Raw genomic sequence first — 12,144 nt, 5'->3', positions numbered from 1 at the left:
TACTGAAGTTTGTTCTCACTACATGACAGCATACAACTTTGGAGTATTCCCTTTTAAGTGTGACAAGCTTAATAGTTTTAAACAGCTATAACATATTTATAAATAGTTAAAGCAAAGTTGAGGTGGATTCATATATAATCTCTAAAAAGTCACAAAAGTCAATAAGTTTTCCTCTCGTCAAATCTTAAAACCTTTTAGAAATAAATCATTGACATTGAATTCCATTATTTAATATCATACTTAATATTACTGCTCATGAGAATGAAATGATCTCTGATTCTATATGTATTTTTATCCACTTGAAAGTATGTGCACTTACACAAACAAAATTTGTTAGAGGGTTCATTTAACATTTGGTCCACATGTGCACAGGGATATAAATGATTTTATGAGGCATATAAACTTAACACCATCACTAGAATAGGTTTGTGTAATTGTTAAAAAGTTTATATAACTTCTTATGAGGGAGTTCTCTTGTAAACTGTACTTCACTGGAAAGTGTAAAGGTACTTTTTTCTAGACCTTTTCATCAGTTTCACAGTTTTAAAGAAAGCCTAGATTCCTGACCCATGTCCCTGACTGCATCTCAATGCTGGATATATAAAATAAGACCAGTGAGATCCATTTACCAGCATCTATCTCAAATCGTTGTCCAACCAATCTCAAGTTCAGATCAATGATGAGTAATTAGGCAGAACTGGAGGGTGGGGTTACAGAGACTACAGAAAAGCAAAGGAATCAGAAATCAGTACACATTGACCAATGAGATTTTTGTTCACCATTATTTGAATTACTCTGTAAACCAGTAACTCTATTGAATGTTCAAAGCACCTACATCATCAAGTAAGGCATAGAGATCCATATCATTAATTTTTAAAAAAACATTTTGGTTGTATTTGCTGTTGTTGTTTGGCTATAAGATGAATTTTAAATTTAGGAAAATCTAATGAGTCTTTCTGTGTATATTCTACTAATGTTGATTCTGCATCTTTAACTAAGTTTATGTCTAGATTGGAGAAATGAGTTTTATCTGTATTTGCAAGGAAAAATTTATTCTAAATGAACTTATACTGGATTCAGTTTATTTATCCTTAAATTTGACCCAAAACTCTGGCTGATGGTACTTAAACAAGTAAAATATGTCCCAAAACTCTCCTGATTATTTTAACATATAATTAATGGTTTAAAATACCTGGCATGTAACTGAGGTTTATTTAATATATAATTAAAACAACTCCCCTTCGAACTTTCCTGGAGTTGTTCAATTATATGTTAAAACTGAAACAAATATAAAAACTTCAATAAATATATTTTCTTCCAAGAAATGACACATTGTGACTTTTTTGTTATTGTTGGGTTTGATGTTGTCGCCTCTAAGGAGGTCAGCAATATGGAAACATAAAGGCCAATTTAATTTGGGCATCTGCGGCTGCCAAGTATTTTAATTCAGACAGCTGTGACTGAAGAGTTAATATTTTACTTGTCAAAATCCAAAAGAAGGCCAGTGAATCACTCTAATTCTCATTAAGAGGCTTTCCCCCAGTAGCACCCTAATTCAAAATAATGAAAGTAGAGACTGAGTGCGATTCTAATACCAGTTGAGACCTATCTTTTAATATTTCTCCAGTGATGGATTAGGGATCGGGGAAATTCATCTCAGATCATAGAGCCTAATTTAATAAGGGATCATTCCAAGAGTATTGCATTTTATAATAATGTCATTTAATGTGTCGTCTTCCATTTTTACTGTCCCATATGTATGCTTACACGATGGTGCCACAGGGATAAACTTTTAAAGAACCAGCATCATTTTTAGTTTTCATTTTCCTTAAGTAGGGGGCCATCCGTGAAAACATCCATTAGTACCTTTATTATCACAAAATAAGAGCGCGAGAGGCCCGTCTCATTTGCAGGACAACTTAATAGACCCTAAGTAAATCAACACTTTACGGGACCTCAGGCGTGGAGAAGGGTGAAAATGTTAGAGATGGTTGGAATAAATCAAACTCCATCGTCTAATGCATTAACAATAATACAAAACCCGAGAAACCTTGTAGTTTTGAAATGCACAAAAATAGCATTCCAGAAGTTCATCTTACTTTCTCCTGCGCTCCTCATTTTCAGCTGATTTACAATTCGAGCGAAGCTTTAATAACTGCTTAGTAAAGACTAATTATTCATGGTGCCCAACTTTGGGGAACTAATATGAAGGGCTATTTTTTCATAAATTGCATTCACTTATTCAATGAGGAAAACAAATTGTCAGGAACAACATTATATGAAATACCTAACTTTATTATTTTATATTAACATCTAACTGTATTTAATCAACTTTGCTATTTTTATCTTGGCATTACAGCGCATGTGAACCCGTCGGCGATTACCAGGGCACTAGTTAAATGAGTTCAGGTCAGAGCATCATAACCACATAAATGTCAATACATTATTATTGGCTATAACTCCTACAGTGCCAGCGGGAGGGCTGCTTAATCACAATTATGCTCTCCGAAGCCTTCAGGACAGCTGGCGTTACAACAGGCCGGTTTCCCTGCTCACGGCTCAGGTTTGGGCCTTCGCCGCTCACGTCTGTCTTTCATCATTTTCCTTTCCCTTTCAGATGCATTTGCCTTAACACACACACTCTAAAAGGACACCCTAGGAACATCTCTCTGTTGTAATTGGGCTTCTGTTCTCCAAAACATACGAATCATCTGAGCGGAGCGGTAACAAACCGTGCAGCCGTTCCCAACGTTTCTGCGGCTGTGACTCTTTCTCTACTTTGCAGTTCAGTCATCCGTAAGGTGCTGCAAAATTTCAAATTTCTTCTTGAATTTTAAAATAAATCTTGTTTTCTTCCTGCCTTGGATTTTTTTTTAATTCCTGCCTTTCCTAAAATATGCCTTCTTTCTCTTTTTCTCCCCTTTATCCCCAAGGCTTTCATCTCTGCCTTCCTTGCCTACACGACCACATCACTTATTATAGCCTCGAATAATTTGAGGTCTGCTTTTTCATTTCTTTTTTCTTCCCATATTTTCCTTTACTTGTCATTATTTCTGTTCATTCTGTTTATAGTCTGTTATCCATGTCATATTATCTTTTTAAGTCTCATGACTTCTCCTGCTAATAAGTATAACATGGCATATATACATAGTGGGAGCCTAAAATCTCTTTAAAGACAAAGTGAATTTGCCAAGAAAAAAAATATGGTGTTATTTAAAACCATGTCAATATGACAAAAATGGGGCATGAGTCTGTCATCTAGAACAATTACAAATGATTGTTTGAGTCATACAAGGTATGCTTGAGAGAGAAGTAAAAGAAAAAAAATAAAACCTAAAATAAATGTTTAAAATTGGGTATTTTTTTCTTCTGATTGGGAAGAAAGAACTCAAAGTAACAAAAAGTAATTTTGTTACTTGATTTCCTCAAGTCTGACTCTTTTTGTTTTATTTCAAAACAAAAGTGACATCAAGTGATACTTAAACTGTCACCATTTTGCATGTGTTATTGTAAACTTATGGTCACAGAGCATTCCACATAGGCCTGTGGCTCACCTGCAGAAATACTTATACTATGCCTTCCTGGTCTTTCCTGCTGGTAAGTTAACATACGAGTCCTTCACAAGGGAACAAGAAAAACTTTCTGTGTGGTTGCAAAAGAACTTTCCATATACTACGGTGAGGACTTTAGAAAACTAATGAGGTTTTCCCTTCTCATTGAACTATATGTGCTGAACGATGCAGGCAGATCTAATACGGTTTGACTCTAACTCTGTTTCCATGGTGGGACCAGGATTTTCAAGTGTAGTTGAACATATTGATGTTTGCAAAGAAATTCACAACAAAATTCACGTAGGATCATGAAAGTGACATGGAAACTCAGACATCTGTCACACTAGGGAAGTCACAAGGCGGTCTTTAAAATACAGTTTCTGAAGTAAAAACACAACACAAAATCAGACCAAATTTAAAAGCATGAGCCCTCACATCAGCCAAAAGGATCATTCATGTTCTCGTGTGAACTTCTTTAAAATTCACTGCGCATAGCCATAACCATTTTGACAATGTCTTAATGTAAACCGAAAAAGAAGGCTTTGATTTCCCTGGTTTTCCTTAATTCTCCAGACGTTTAGTTGAGTCAATAAACTAAAGTACAAATGACTTTCCTTATTACGAAGCAAAGATCGGCAAAGTTTAATGAGTGCATTTCAAGTAACCGTAACACCGAAAACTACAAAAGAAAAATCTAGTGACCCCAGCAGTGAATTGGACACTGGCCCAGAGACCAAAGTCACCGCGTCGAAACAACTTTAGAGAGGCTAATAGAATACACTCAAGACAAGCCTGCCTACAGAAAACTAACTCATAACCTTCTAACAGGAAAGCAGCATGTCTCTTAGGCTAGACTCCTGATAAGCACATGGTCCCCATGGCTACACACTCAACTTGCCTACACGCTGTATTCCGGTGCTAAATCAACCTGGAAAGGGCTACATTTCAGAAGGTGGTGTAAGGTAATAATTCATGGCACTTTAGCTTGGGCCAACAAAATTAAAGGTTTTGTGACTTTTGAACAGCTCTTCTTGGAGCATGACCATGGTGAACATGGCTTCACCAATTACCAAAGATCACACAGTTATCAAGTGGCAGAGTTTTGAGACTCTGAGCCATCATTTGACACTATTTGATGCAAATTCGGCTTAATTAGATATCAAAATGATATGTGGTTTTTCCCAGTATCAACTTAGCACACTGTCTTTTAAAATGGACCACAGGAGGACATTATCGAGTATACTAAAGTTCTAAGATTCCGTAATGTCTGTTTTTATGTTTAGTCAAAACCCCCTTTCTTTTCTATTTTTCTATTTTTTTTATGTCTCCATTTTTTCTTTTAAAAATCCTATTTTATATACCAATCCCTCTCACTCCCCTCACCTTCCCCACCCCATCCACCCATCTACTCCTCAGAAAGAGGGAGTCTTTCCATGGAGAGTCAGCAAAGTCTGGCTGTCATTGAGGCACAATCAAGGCCCTCCCTGCTGTGTCTAGGCTGAGCAAGACATCCCCCCATAGGGAATGAGCTCCAAAGAGCCAGTTCATGCACTAGGGATAAATACTGTTTTTGTTGCTAGTGGCTCGACAGTCTGCCCACATCACATAGCTATCACCCCCATTCAGAGGGCATAGTTTGATCATATGCAGGCTCCTCAGCCGTCAGTCCAGAGTCAGTGAGCCCCCACTTGCTTCTGTGGGTTTCCCCATCACAGTGTTGACCCCTTTGCTCATATTATTGCTCCTCCTCTCTTCTACTGGACTCCAGGAGCTCAGCCCAGTGCTTAGCTGTGGATCTCTGCATCTGCTTCCATCACTTACTGGTTGTAGGTTCTATGATGACATTAAGGTAGTCATCAATCTGATTACAGGGGAATTGCAGTTAAGGTACCCTCTCCACTGTTGCTTGAATTCTTAGCTGGGGTCATCCTGTGGATTCCTGGGAATTTCCCTAGTGCCAAGTTCCTCGCTAACCCCATATCAATCAAAATCCCTCAATCAAAATATAAAATATAAAAACAGTAGTTAGATGCCACAAAGTCGAAGGTAATGCCTAACCTGTATGCCTGTTGTTAGGCCCAAGGGCCTCTTCCATCCTTGTCAAGAGGAGTGCTAGCCTTCTCTCCTTTCAATACAACACATCTAAATCCTTTTTCACCGCTACAAGAGAATCTTCTTGGTATTGTGACTTTGGTATACTTCTGTGTATGATCTTTTGCAGACAATTACAATTTCTTCTCATTTCTTTCCTAGATAGATTTTATATACATTCCCTGGCTAGATTTTATACATATCATATATGTATGTATATATGTATTGTGTACTCGTTATATGTGTATATATTTGGAGTTTTAAAATAAAGCTTTCAGGTCCTTTCTATATAAAATGATTTTTTTTCCAATAAAACTCCCCACCTGTACTTCAAATATTTTCTCTCTAAGCTCTGAATTTTCACCAGATCCTTGGTCAGTGGAAACTACTAGTCCAGAATTTCAGACAGGAACACAGTGATACTCAAGTCCGTCATCTGCAGGTCTTCATAGAAACGGGTCTCCAATAGCCCAAGTAATGTCTTCACTGTGTTAAGGGCAGAACGTACCCAGCATTTTGGTCTTAATAATTAGCTTTTATCTGTTTCAATAATAACGCCTTCTTAGCTACTTCTTATCTGTTTTGTGTAGAAGATAATTTTATATAGTTGTGTAAATTTCCCCCACCAATGTTATTTTTAAGGTGATAGGCAGAGATGTTTCCAAACGAGGGTGCAAATTGCCCTGCACTTTCTAGTACTTTTAAGCATACCTCTAGTTATATTATTAAGTTCTATTTAAGCATCAGGTCCTTAAAAGAAAACTAGTTTTAAACCACCTCTAAACTTCTCTCTGTTGTGTGTTACAACTCAGTAGGCAGAAGTCTTACTCCGTAACATTGCTTATTTCAGATCCTGCTTGCTTTGCCATAAGGCAAAGAAGTCAAGGGTCTATTTTTATCAGCACTAGGAGAGAGTCCCTTACTTACAAAGGAAAAAAAAATCCACATTCAAAATTAAGCGAGTACAAACCCCCTACTTTTCCAATTAGGGGTAAAGTAAACATGAGTGTGAACGCTCTGAGAAACGGTACGTGGAATTGTTTTCCCACCAAAACGTTCCATGGGAGTGGAGAAAGGCAGACACAACGCCAGAGACTGAAGTAGACAGGGCGAGGAGGACGCAACAAGGCAAGAAGAGCTCAGAAGGTGGGGGCCTGAATTAGGACTAGCTGTCTTGTCTTACAGCCTCCCGTGGCAGCTGTCTCAGCTATTCATAGATTGGAGTAAACGCTAATCTACATGCTGTGACAGTCTGGCTTTGGATAGCTGCAGTGAAATTTTTCAGTTCCGTTATTAATAATAATTTGTCAGAACCAAATCATAATGATATCAAAGTGTTCACCATTCCAATTCCTTTTGTTTTCTAATGAAATGTTTTTGTTTCCATCGCGAGCTTCGTTTTGATTGCCCAACGCCAGACAGGGTAACCAGCAATTTCCTTAGTAATTATGATTAGCATATAATTAAGAATAAGTATCATGCTCCTGCAATAAATAAGCAATCATGGAGATAAAAATGGGAGCAGAGAAGGTGTTGTCAGTCCATCAAACCCTCCACTGATTATAAAGTCTGCTGTAGCCAGTACCGCAGAATAAAGAGCAAGCACGGTCACAGGTTCTCATGTATTGTGCCTGCTTCCTAGGCTCCTTGCCCTTCCCTACCAGTACACCTAAACATGATCAGAGAGTTAGCACTGTCATTATCTTCCATTTCTTTCCCCTTTAGAATGTCATCATTGTTTATGGGTTCTTACAGTTGCACAAAACCCCTAAATTTTAAATATAAAGGTTAAATCCCTAAATTACAGTCTCGATTTAACAATGTTGTAATTAGAGCTGAGCTCATACTCTATCTTCTATCATCCAAAACTTGCACAAGGCCTTGGGTCTTTCTCAGTTTCAATTATATCAAATTTGTAAGATGAAATGTTAAATTTGGATTAAGAACAGAACCGTTTGCTGTCGATTATATTTCTCAGGAGTTGGTTGATTTAATGTACCAGAGAGTTTTAGATTGCACCAGGGGAGGGGCTCCATTACATGGGGTCAGGGTGGTCAACTGAAACTAAGCCAAGAATATAGTCTTTTATTGAGAATATTATATATTTATACATATATATTCTAGTTACTATTCCCCTGCCCCAACTCCTCCCACATATCCCCCCACCCAAATCCTTACCTTTTGTTTCTCTCTCATCCGAATACAAACAGGAATCAAAAAAGAAAAGAAAAAGATAAAATAAAAGCCAACAAACCAAAACAGGACAAAAGAAAATAACAAACAGAAAAAAAAAGAGCTGAAATAAAAAGCTCAAAAAACATAATAGATGCAAAGAAGCACATACACAGAAGAACACATAAAAACACAGAATGTATACACAAAGAACCTGTAAGGTAAGAGAGAGAGAGAGAGAGAGAGAGAGAGAGAGAGAGAGAGAGAGAGAGAGAGAGAAACCCTGGCAAGGCATTATGAGGCAAAGAACCTCTAAAATTGCCATTGAGTTCTTTTCGTGTTGACCATCGAATAGTGAACACAGGGTCTGGCTGAAGAGTTGTTTGCACACCCAGTGAGACTCCATTGGAGAAAACTAAGTTTCCATTTGCAAGCAATTATCAATTGGAGATAGCTTCTGGGTAGGGGTGTGGGCTGGTGTCCACTTCCCCTCTCATCACTGCGACCCCATGAAGGGATGGTTCAACACACATAAATTGATAAATGTGATCCACCATATAAACAGACTGAAAGACATGGCCACATGATCATCTCACTAGATGCAGAAAAGGCCTTTGACAGCATTCAACACCTCTTCACCCTCAAAGTCCTGGAGAGACTAGGGAGAGAGACAAGGGATGTACCTCAACATAATAAAGGCAATTTACAGCAAGCCACAGCCAACATCAATCTAAATGGAGAGAAGCACGAAGCATTTCCGCTAAAATAAGGCACAAGACAAGGTTGTCCATCTCCCCATACCTGTTCAATACAGTACGTGAAGTCTTAGCTGAAGCAATGAGACAACTGAAGAAGTCCAAGTATCTTTATTTGGGAATGATATCAGAGTGTAATGTAAGTGACCCCAAAAATTTCACCAGCTCATAAACACTTTCAACAAAGTAGCAGGACAGAAAATTAATACACAAAAATTGGTAGCCTTCCTATATACAAATGATAACCAGACCGAGAAAGCAGTCAGGGGAACAATACCTCTCATGAAAGCTTCAAAAATAAAATATCTTGTTGCAACTGTAACCAAACAAGTGAAAAGCTTGCATAATAAAAAACTTCAACTCAGTGAAGAAAGAAATTGAAGATGGCATCAGAAGATAGAAGGAACCACCACCTTCATAACTCGGTAGGATTAATATACTAAAAATGGTAATGCTACCAGAAGCAATCTACAGATTTAATGCAATCCCCATTGAAGTTTCAACATAATTTTTCACATAACTTGAAAGGACAGTTTTCAGCTTCATATGTAGTATCTATTCCTGAAAAAAAAAAACTCAGAATTAGCCAGCATGGTAGGTACACCCCTTTAATCTTTGCTTTTGGAAAGCAGAGGCAGGTAAGTTTGAGACCAACTTGGTCTACAGAAAAAGTTCCAGGACAGTCAGGGCTACAAAGAGAAACCCTGTCTCAAAACAAAACAAAACAAAAACTCAGAAGGAATTCAACCTAATCTTTGGAAGGACAGTAGAGGCTTTGCTGTCCTAGGAAGTAAATTCATGTTATGGAATGAAAGATATTCAACTTTCTAAAGGGTACATTCTCAACAGTCAAGTTCTAAATAATTAATTACTTAGAAAGGGGGGATATATTTCTATTTAAATGTGGTGTCATTCTGATCTTTATTCTATTTTCAAAGGGCCTATACCATGATCCAGAAGGACTAAGAGAAAAGTTCTGTCCTGGGCCTGGCAGTTTTTCTTATTCTCATGCCTTGTTCTGTCTCGTGTATAGTGGTTACTGCATTCACTCATCAGAAAACATTTGTGGAGAACCCAATGTGTGTCTTGAGGTGATAAAACCAGGCATGGCCCTTGCTTTTCAGGAGATGTGAAGTCTCATGAAACAAAACAAGCAAACAAACAAGACGAACAGTAACCCAGGAAGTATATATATATGAAAAATGCTATACAGAAGAAGCTAAGCAGTTGTGTCCGTGGAGTCTTTGAAGAAATTTGTAAAAAACCTATATAGAAGAATGAAGTAGAGAGTGGGGAGAAAGAACATTCCAGCCAGAATTGCTGGTGCAAAGGCCCTGAGACAGGAGCTGACACAAAAACATGACTGAAGTGTAGAAAGTGAATGAGGTTTGTAACAAAGGCTGGCAGAGCCTGTCAGCAATGCAAGCCCCCCGAGTCTGGCTTATGGAGAAAGTGAGAGCATGCGCAAGGAGAAGATGCTGATGGGTTCTGAGTGGTGCCTTGTAGGGCAAGGAGCACGTGGTAGAAAGGATGTGGGCGTAGAGAGCAGAGGCCCAAGGCTAGTGGGTGGCTCCTGCGGCAGTCGGAGCCAGTGTTGATAAACCTGGAACACAGGTAATGGCAACAGCATGTTGCAAAGAACCGCTAGTTTGTCTGTCCACCCAGAACTGAAATAACCACACAGAGACTGTATTAATTAAATCACTGCTTGGCCCATTAGCTCTAGCTTCTTATTGATTAACTCTTACATCTTAATTTGACCCATCTCCATTCATCTGTATATCGCCACACGGCAGTGGCTTACTGGCTAAACTTTCAGCACGTCTATCTCTGGTGGCTAATCCATGACGTCCCCTGACTCTGCCCTTTCTCCTCCCAGCATTCAGTCCAGCCCTCCTGGCCTACCTCAGTTCTTCCCTATCAACAGGAAAAGGCAGTTTCTTCTGATTAATCACAGCACACAGAGAGGACTCCCACATCACCAGCATTAAGAAATGGGTGTGAGGGGCTGGTGAGATGGCTCAGTGGGTAAGAGCACTGGCTGTTCTTTTACAGGACCAGGGATCGAGTCCCAGTAACTACATGGTGACTGGATTCATTCTCGTGTCTACACACACACACACACACACACACACACACACACACACACACACAAACTAAAAATAAATAAATACTTTTAAAAAGAGAAGAAAAAGAAGTAGATGTGTGCCGCCGGGAGTAAAAAGAAACGGCAAGAGAACAAACAAGCGGGACGACTAAAGGCCGGAAATAAAAGCGGAGTTCACAGTCGACGGCAGCTTTATTCCTCTACCACCATACGGCAAATAGCATTGCTTCCCTCGTTCAGTAATCCACGTGATGCCATTTCTATCCTAAACATCTCGTGTTCGTCAGGGCGAAAATCATGTATCTGTGAGAAGGTAATAAACAACCCAATGAATAAATATAAACAATAAGTGCTGAAAAGCAGGGGGAAAGAATAAGAAAAGCTTTTGATTGGAGTAACCGCACCATTAAGTGACATGGAAGTGTCTATGAGTAGGTGAGGTGAGGAGATGTATACATGGAAGGTGAGGATTGGGGGGAGCCTGGGGCGAGGGGGAAGTGTCTGATAGTTCATTCATCAGTTTACTCATGATATAGGTGTCTGTGAAGCTGTTAATGGGAGTGAGGTAGATTGAAATGTACCATGTCAAATAGCTCTAACAACTACAAAATGACAAGAGACAGTTGTATAATAATTCCATCCTATGATTCCATCTGTGTTAAAATGTATTTGCAGATATACGTGCTTCACACAACATGTATATGCATGAAAGTACATAAAATAACATCTGGACAATGTTAACACTTGGGACAAAACCTAAAATATTTTTTCTTGATTATTTTATTTTTTGTAATGAATCTGTACTCATATGAGTTTCTTTTCTGTCATAAAAGAGAGCATAAGAACTTACTGTAAAGCAATGGCTTATCGTGAACACCACTGGTTACAGCTTCTCTCCTCCAACCAGAATAAGGAGTAGATATCAAATTGTAAACTATCGTAAGAAAATAAATGTTTTGAAGATCCCGAGAAATCTAAACCAGATATGAGTGTCAGAAACTCATCTTTCAGAAATGGAAAAGATATCCCTGAGGGGAAACTACGGGAAATGCAGGCAAAGTCACAGAAAGACGTGAAAGTTTTAGACCATGCCAAAGATGCTATTTATTGGCAAAGAGGCAACTGGTCCTGGAAGTCTGTGTCCAGGGTCAGCTTCCCCAGGATGGTTACACTCCCAGTGGTTTCTTTCCATACCCATCACACACTATCTATATCTATACACCAGACTTCTCTATATCAGCCGGCCATAAAGCTGGCAATGCCCACACATTGCTTTGGTAGAAGAGAGAAGGAAATCAGAGTACATTACAATGCACTAATATACTGACCACAGGGGGAAAATAGCTCGTGGTCAATTCACTGTGCAACTAACAGACCCTAGAAGCATGTATTTGTAACTCCCTTACATGAGAACATATTTTAGGCATAGCGTGAAAGGCACTAAGACAACCAGTAATTCATTGTTCTT

General features: G+C 38.7%; 1 non-coding gene across 1 annotated transcript; it reads right to left on the bottom strand.

Annotated features, from left to right (window-relative positions):
- Positions 1 to 5,564: 5,564 nt before the first annotated feature.
- On the bottom strand, positions 5,565 to 5,691 carry LOC125394247 (U6atac minor spliceosomal RNA). The gene has a single exon (XR_007230151.1). It is a non-coding gene; the product is annotated as a U6atac minor spliceosomal RNA (small nuclear RNA).
- Positions 5,692 to 12,144: the final 6,453 nt, after the last annotated feature.

This window comes from Myodes glareolus, chromosome 20, assembly GCF_982192425.1.
Source record: "Myodes glareolus chromosome 20, mMyoGla1.1, whole genome shotgun sequence".
NCBI lineage: Eukaryota > Metazoa > Chordata > Mammalia > Rodentia > Cricetidae > Myodes > Myodes glareolus.
The sequence above is the reverse complement of the archived record's forward strand: the minus strand, read 5'-3'. Positions and strand labels throughout refer to the sequence as shown.